Source organism: Ctenocephalides felis, unplaced genomic scaffold, assembly GCF_003426905.1.
Source record: "Ctenocephalides felis isolate EL2017-DRISC unplaced genomic scaffold, ASM342690v1 CF-g0.4_SCAFFOLD_01604, whole genome shotgun sequence".
In the NCBI taxonomy this organism is placed as follows: domain Eukaryota; kingdom Metazoa; phylum Arthropoda; class Insecta; order Siphonaptera; family Pulicidae; genus Ctenocephalides; species Ctenocephalides felis.
The window spans coordinates 19,348,423-19,357,851 of NW_020537758.1; the positions used below are offsets into that span (position 1 = coordinate 19,348,423).

The following is a 9,429-nucleotide window of genomic DNA, read 5'->3' on the forward strand; positions in this document are numbered from 1 at the left end:
TAATTACTAAATTTAATCTTGTATCTAAAATTTAAATATAATTTTAATCTCAGCAACCATGAATTAACCCACAGAAACAGTAAGAGTTCTACTTTCATAGATAGTAAAAATTTCTTGGATATCTGGCTTTTTAGTTTTAGGCGTATGTTCAATAAAGAAGAATGTAGATTCAAGTATATTTAACATTTTATAATTTTTACTTATTTATTGTTAATGTAAGTTATAGTAATCGCAAAAAAATCTAAATAGATTTTTTACATAAATTTACCTTTCTAGTCCTTACTAAAAATGAATGTATATGTATGCGGATACAATTTTTGTTCGTAATTTCCGGAGCACGGATCAACCGATTTAATTGATTTAAAAAATATTTGATTCCTACTGATGGGAAACGTGCTGCTTAGTTTTGGGCATAGGCAGATCCAGCCAATTTTAAGCTGCGGTGTAAAAAAGTGCAAAAATGGCAATTCAGTTTTTAAGAGAACCGTCTGATTTGAATGATTCACAAAACATCTCATTTGTATTGACGGAAGAATTTTTGGAAAGGCTGGACCAGCAGCCTTGTAGAACCAATAAAGAAAGTTGAAACAAAATTATTTTGCGGTTAAAAATAATCGTTTACGTCATATGTACATCTAATTATCAGATATTTTATAGAAATTTTAATTAACAAATTTTGTTTAGCAGAATTTATTATTTTTTTAATAACTCTATTTTCATGTCTCGATTGTAATGACTATGAAATAAATCTATAAAAACTAAATTAGTTAATAATTTTTTTTATACTAATTCCTACTATCTTTTACCAGAGGTTTGAAACATTTTTCCCCCGAATCTTTCGATGAGGGTTCGGCCTGCAGGCAGGCCTTGGCATGTCGCCGCGTCAGACCGCTCTCTGCCTAGCTGCCCTGGACACAATGCCCCATGTGGCCAGAGCGGCCCACTTGACATTGGAAGCCTGCTCTACACTTTTGGAGGATAGGAGATGGAATTGCTCCAGTGCTCTTAATGCTCCTGTTCTAGGACCTGATCTTGCTAGAGGTAAAGTATAAATAAAATAGGGTAGGCGGGCGGGTAAAAGGTCTTTTACACCGCCATTTTAAAAATCAGTAAAGTTAAGAATTTTTGAACAACAATATTTGAGAGTAGAGGGAAAAAGATGTTAAACCATTCACCACTTTGATTTTTTCGACGTTGCCATCGGGAGAAAAACGGCAACGTTTGAAAACTCATAGAAAATGTATTTTCTTCCCTTGTTAGTTTTTTCGGTTGTGAGCACTGTTGCTCGGTTTACGAAACGTTAATATGATTTTTTAAGTAAACGTTATTACACCTAGGTGAGGTATAAAGAACCAACTGAACTTTTACCTTGACAGAGATGTAAAAATTAAAAAATGCCTAATGTATTAATATATTTCTTTAATGAACATAGTTAAATGATAAAATAATAATTTAAAAACCTTTGTATCAATATGTAAAATTCAAATATTTTAGTTGCATTGAACGTTTGAACATAAGTTTTTTTTTTCTTAAATGTGAAATATTTTTTCACATTATTAATATAATTAAACAAAAGATTGAAAAATCTGAAATTAAACAATGAAATCAGTGTATAAAACAAGATTTATAAAATGCATCTATTATCTAGCATAATAACATTTTTTTTGAAGTAATAATATTAGCATTAATTTGGAAAAAACATCAACAAAAACTTCATTTATGATTAAGCATTATTATGCATAGTAGTATTTAAAAAAACAGTAATTTTAACAAATATTTAATTACTGCATCAAAGTACTAAGTGATAAAAGACAGGAAAGAACATATTATGATTTGTAGTCAATCTGAAACCTTATTCCAAGAATAAAATCACTTTCCAAATTCTCGCAAATTAATTAGTCATTTTTCCGGTGATATACTTAAATTTCAATTATTTTTCTCCCTTTTTCTTTTTTTAGTCATATATCTTCGGTGTGAACTGGAGCAAGAATTTCTTAGTTTCAAACTTAATGCTTGTGAGAGATTTTTGCTTGCGATAATATAAATACAATATCCAGCAACATACAACATTTTGAGTCGGTTATTGCATAAACACTCCCACATATGCAGATGGTGCAAATATGTACCTTCGGGCAGAATAAACTGTGATAAATTTCCAAAGTTTATTATATATTTTACACTAGGGATACACGTGGTTTGCGGAAAAGTTTTTGATCACATATATAAATTTAGAAATGTCGGAATAAACACTGATTTGAAAAAATATATTACTTGTTCTGGTTAGCATTGACATGCAGAATGTGTAAAATCATAAACTCAAAAATGCGGACACACAAAACACACACACACTCATACATCCATTTTTCTGAGGTATGCCAAAATGTTCAGAAACTTCAAAACGTCGAGAAATACAAAAATTTTCAATTTCGATTTTTGGATGATTACAATAACTTACCTACGGGAAGTTAAAAATATCAGTGGAAAAACAATTCCGCCTAGTTAAGTTGGTTTTTGGCCACAGGCCTATGATTGTCTATACATGCTTAGATATAAATTATGCGATATACTGCAATTATAGTGACATGTTCACTTGGACAGTTTTTACATAATATATTCTAAAAGTATATATCCCACACGGAATTTGTGCAAACATTGTAAGCATAATCAAGATACAAATTTATTATTCTATGGTATGCCAGCATAGAAGAAAAAGCCCAAACCATCTATTTACGAATTTTATTTATATAAATTGAGAATAGTATCATGTTTTACAGTTTTGTAGCTCTTTCTGTATCCATTAATAACAAAACAAAATTAATATTTCGAAAAATGAAATATTGGAAACAACCTTAAACGTACAATAGAGGTCAAAAATCATAACATATCAAAAAACAAAAAACGCTGAATCGATAACACTTCTAAATAGTTTCAATTAAAAGAGGAACACAACAAAAAGTCTTTTTTTAGAATTATGAGGTTAATTCCATAATTTTGCAACATGATACCTTGCATAATTTATATTGAGAAATTATCCAATATAACTGTATTAACAATATTTTATTTCTGTAGTTTTTATTTCTTAGCTAATTTTCCACCAGCCTTCCCAACTATTCATTACTTCCATGCAGAACATATTTAAAAGCTTAACTAAAGTTGCATGTGATGCAAGGTGGCTTGTTGCAGACGTAAAAATTGTTATAAATGATAGTCTGAAAAACTTTTGAATGAATTAAATATTAAATCATGTTACACACAAAGTTTTAAAGACGTATAATATGAAAGAAGGTTATTAAGAAAACAATGATCGATGGCTATAAATTCACATTTTTATTTAATTAACTGCCTCAGCAAAATATAAAAGAAGGCGTAGGCTAATTTAAGAAACTTGGGTAGTAGTATATATAACACTATATATATATATATATATATATATATATATATATATATACATATGTATGAAACCGATAAATGTAGTTGATAGATTGTGCTAAATACAGATTTTTGAATAACTATTTAGTGACAATATAAATTTTGGTTCACCATTTGGAACGTGGCAAACTTGTTATTAGTGACGATTATTATTTATTTTTATTTCACTTTTCCACATCAACTTTTACCAAATTGTTCCAAACACTTGCTCGAACATTTCTACATTTTTTATAGTAAAATCATTTTTCATGCAGAGAAGCAATTTTCACAGCTGCTTAAGTTACCAAGACCTTTCTCTTGAAAAATGGTTTTTCATGAATTTTTGATAGTTTATCCTACTAATTCTACAAAAACTTGGCGAGAGAGCTATCTTGTTTATTATTAATGAAATTGCTAGCGTGGTGATATAGGTAAATAGACAAGTAGATGATACCAGAATGGAAAATTTTTGTACACTTGTAGGTAGTAATATTACATAATAAATAATTTATTTATAATTATTCCACGCTTGTGAAATTACTATTCAATCCTATTTAATTTCAAATTATATTGTTATGTTGAATACCTAGAGCAAAAACATCTACGTGGAATCTTTTCAATGCTGTAGTGTTAGAAATTCAAGAAATTGTTTGAAGACTCGGTAGCGTTATATTTTATTAATTTAGAAACTATCAGAATTTTGGAAATCTAAATCAAATTTTTCTAATTTTTTATCTTCTAGGTACAAGGGAGCAGGCATTCATGTACGCCTAGGTTCAGCAGCAGTTACATTAGCCATAGCTCGTGCCTGCGCCGCAGGAGAGCTTTTCACTGCTCCTGTGCACCACCTCCAGGTGAACCACCAGGTGGTAATTTTAAATGGGGCGGTTGTTCTGACAATGTTCGTTGGGGATCTTTGTTTGCCAAAAGATTTTTAGATGCCACGGAAAGAACTCATGTTACTGCAAGTGTTCTTCATGAAAAGAAGACTCGGAGGAGGAGGCAGAGGAAGTTGAAAGATGGTAAATCTACGCCGTTTAAAGACAAGTAAGTTAAATTTTACAAGTAAAGTTTTAGCCAGAAAATCTGTTTTGCTAATTTTATGTTGTCAGCCAAAATCAACTTTTTGCCAAATTTTGAGCTTAAATTATACGCTCAACCATTTTACATTATTAATTTAATTTTATATATATATTACATTTATTACTCCAGATTTGGCAAAATGACTGATGAGGAAACTGCTGCCCAAAATAAATTGTTCGACCAAGCAACTAAAAATGCTAATAATAAAACGATCGCCAAAAAACGAAATTACAACAGATCCCGACATGATCAAATTTCACACAAGGCTAGCTGCAATGAATCTTCATAACAACAGGATAGGCCGAAAAGTAATTCATTGTAATTCAAGTTATATTCACTATAAAAATCAATATAATTTATTTTTAATTTAGGTTGTTCAGCAATCTCAAGCAATAACTTGTAAATGTCATGGAGTGTCCGGTTCTTGTAGTGTGAAAACATGTTGGAAAGCTCTGGAAGCTTTAACAGTCACCGGTCAAAAGCTCTTGAGGAAAATGGATCAGGCTGTCGAAGTTGCTCCACGTCGATTGGGAACAAGTAGGTAACATTATTAAACAATATTAATTCGAATTTGAATTTAGATGAAATTTATATTTCAGCTACACAGTTATCTGGTGTGGCACCTGTAGTTACAGCGCCGATGTCTAATCAACTTATTTATTTGACAAAAAGTCCTGATTATTGTGAGGAAGATTTATCTGCAGGAAGTTTTGGTACCAAAGGAAGGTAAATTAGATATTTATTATATGATCATATAGAAGGATTGAGAGGTTGAAATAATTAGTACTATAATATGTTTTCTTTTGAGATTTTGGTCTAAATTTGTTATTTGCCTTATGAAAAACATTTTCCAAAGTGATTGAAATATTTTTAATATATTCTTATTATATTATATCCTTTTCCAGGACCTGTTCGGTGGGTGTTACAGGACTTAGTGTTGGCAGTTGCCACCATTTGTGTTGTGGTCGTGGCTACAATACGGTTGTTGAGGAGAAAATTGAAAGATGTCACTGTGTTTATCATTGGTGTCTGCTACGTTAAATGTAAAACTTGTATAACTACCACCAACGACAAGAATGCAATTAAATAATAAAAAAAGGAAATCGAAAGATAAGAATTTTTCATCAAATTGAAAAGAAAAACGAACATTTCCTTGTTTTTGGAAAAACTGATTAACTGAGTAGTATCATGTCCAAAGATTTAATATGGGGTTCTTTTGGAGATTATAAATATAGTCGAACATAAACTGACAATTTACTTTAAGAAATTTCCAAATTAAATTTATTTTAAAATGCAATATAACAATAATTAATGTTCTTATTTGGTTGTTCAGGAATCCAACTAGTGAAAGCCAGTAAAATCTAACAAAAGTTCTCTCCTCTTAAGTTTAATGGAGTGAAAATTTGATATATTGGCATAATTAATTAAATTAATAATTTAAAATAAACTCATATAATATTTAATATTAAGTTTTGTAATCAAATATTATCATTTTATCTCAGCTTGCACTAGTTGTGCTAAATGATTCCCAAAATATCAAGCATTGAAAATCATTTCAAAAAATCATTTGTATATAATTATCATATTCATTCACTTAATTTTAGAATTATATAAAATGTACTACAACTCTATGGTAAATTAAGCATATTTATAATAAATAATAATGATAAGAATCTCAATCATCAAAAAGCAATAGCTTTGCTTCAAAAAAATGTTCTGAATATATAATATATACTGAAGTTATATATACCAATTTAAAATATTACTCAAATATCTGTTTACCTCACTTTTATTAGTTCTTTAATAAAAATATAAAATATTAGTATTTTATCCATAAAGCTCAAATTTTCAAATATACATTTCATACACGTTTCTAAACTAGTCGATGTATATTTAATATTTATCAAATATAACAATAATTATCTACAAGTAAATAATCAATTATAAACATTTTTTTAATTTATCATCCAGATCTCAAATAAATCGTATGCATAAACAAAATCGTCATTGTTTTATTTCATTATGTATTTTTGAATCAAGTTTGACGTAGAAATATTAAATTTTTGTTAGATTTTTGTTTTGTAAAAATATTTTTGTAGAGGTATTATTATTTATGGAATTTTGAAACATTATGGATAATCGTGCATTACAAGAAGAGGCTGCTCTGAAATATCAGCAATGGAGAGAAGAAACGGTAAAACTGACTTATTTAAAATATACAAAATATCAGAATGAATAAATAAATTTTAGTGGTAGAATTTTTAAGTGGAATGAGCTACAAGCTACTACAGTTAGAGCTACAAGTTTCGTAATATTTGTGACAGTTTTTGATCATAAAGCATGTTTTCTTCATGTTAGAAGGAAATAAAATGTTAAAATAATTTATAAAATAGATTTCCAAAATATTTGCTATATGGGTTCAAGTTCCCACGTTTTGTCACATCTTGCATTGATTCACAAGAACCTGTCTTACATTATCTTGTGGTAAGACAACTCCTATAGTATTGAACTTTTAGACAAGAATTATTAGCCAGTGCAGTTATTATAAATATCATATAAAAATATGTATTTTTTCAATCCTCCTTAAATTCTTTCTAATATACAGATCCGAAAAAAGTATCCCTTGTTAGCTGAACCTCCCATGTCATATTTTGGCCCTCGTTCTGGCGATGGTTCAGGTGAGCCGGTGGCCCATATTGGTGCCTTTGATGCCTTATTTTTGTCTTATGAACCTCTTGACATTCGGGCAAAAAGAGGTGACAGGAAACGAGGAGCAATTGTTGAAATGGGAATTGCTGAAGAAGTAAGCAATATAATAAAGGAGCTATTATTAACAATAGAATAATAGAGTAGATTCATTGTAGAATTCGACTTTGCTGGGCTTATTGGACGCATTTGAATGAATTTATATACCAAAAAATGGTAATCGATAAATTTGTTTTTGTTGTGAAGTTTTTCTCGATGCCAATATGGCTGCAACTTGTTTACAGCAAAGCAGCTTAAAATAGTCTAATTTCAACACACAATACTAAATTAGTAAATTTTCAATTAACCATATTGTGGATGTTTTATCATTGCCATCAAAATCAGTAATTTTCAATGAAAGTCCAAATAAATAATAATAAATATATTATTTCAGGAAGGAGCTCGAGTGATTCCATTAAGATCTTCAGCAGTGCATGGTCATACAAAACATCTAAAGACCAATATTATTGATTTCTACCCTTTTTATCATGCATTAAAAGAACAATATCGAAAATGCGGTATAACATTCGATACTGAAGACAAAAGTTGGCATGTTTGGTAGATTGTAATATATACTAAAATTTACTAAAAAATATGTATTAAACATTATTTATAATTTTACGTGATGTAATAATCTGAAACAAAATTATATGTGCATCGATGTTAAAAGCAATATTTTTAAGTGATTATAAGGAAGAGGTGTCTTGAACTCAATATTTTTTATTTATTTGTTTTCATTTTTTATCTGATTGCAAGTGGGAATCATTTTATAGAGCTGACAAAATCATAGTCCATATATTTACAAAGTATTATCTTATCAATATATATTTTTAAATTAAAATTTTGTTGAATGTAAATTACAAGAATGTTCTACAAACAATTTGAACTGAGGAACTCATTATAAAGGCATTATCATTTAGCCAGTGTTTATTTTAGTAGATACTTTATTATCTTTATTTCTTAGCTCATTCATTCAGAATATGATACATGATTAAGTTACCTTTTTGGTGTATCGTTTTGTGAAGTTTAAGTAATTTCTGGATCTATACCATAAATATACCTAATTTGATCTACATCTGCAAACCTTTCAGAATTCTGCATCTATTACCTCAGAATATTTGAGGCTGTGTGGGTTAGACATGTTATTGCCAATAATGTTTGCAAAGGTTTGAAAATACGAAAGCTTGAGCAATTTGAATAAATAATAATCATATAATAAGAAATAAGATAAATTAATAATGTAAGAATCATTACAAATTGGAGATCCGAACAAACTTGCAACAGGTGTACGTTATATGTTTTGCTTCTTCAGAGATGCCGCAGCTTTTATTTTCAAACTTGTTCAAATTATTTGGTAATATTGAAGAAAAATATAAATAATTTAAATTTAAACTAATAATTTCAAAATTTAGTATCGTTTTAAAAATACGTATGATTAGGTTCCGTACCAACATTGCTTTTCAAAGACTATTATTATTTTAGGACTAACATAACAAGTAGAGAAGCAAATCCATTTCTGATAATAATAGAAAATAGAAGAATAAATAATTGGAAAATTCAATAAATACATAAGAAATAATTTATATTGCATGTATGGATAAAACTCTGAAGTAGATTATTTGCTTATCATAGGCTCTATTCAAATTATTTCCGAATATGTACTGAATCTTAATATAAACCAGCACTTGTTGAATAATAATTTTCATAATATAAAATAAATTAATTCATGAAAATAATTTGATAATATAATATAAAAAATAATTGGCATAATTCCATTACATTTTAAAATCTTTTCACATAAATATATTAATTGAATATATTAATATTGAAAAGAAAATATGTATTTTTTTTTTTGTTACAATTTATGTTTTGTTAATAAGGACTTTAATGCCTTATTTACAAAATTGATATGTGCGAAAAAAGAAAAAATACAAAACAAAAATACAATAAATAGAAAATATGTATGAGAGAAAAATGAATGACTCTTACAACTCAGCATGATCGTAAATAAGTTCAATTCGATTATTATTTTAAGAATTTTGATTTATATTTTAATTATTTTATATTCTAACACTGAACATGCATAGAATTTAAAAGTACTCACCAAACAAGCTCGAATTCTTCTGGAACATCTCGATTACCAAATTGTTGTCTACATAAAATAATATTTATTAAACATAAAAAATTGTGATA

The 9,429-nt window shown here is 28.4% G+C and overlaps 1 pseudogene; it reads left to right on the plus strand.

Moving 5' to 3' along the window:
- Nucleotides 1-872: 872 nt before the first annotated feature.
- On the plus strand, nucleotides 873-5,581 carry LOC113373487 (annotated as a pseudogene).
- The last annotated feature ends 3,848 nt before the right edge of the window (nucleotides 5,582-9,429 follow it).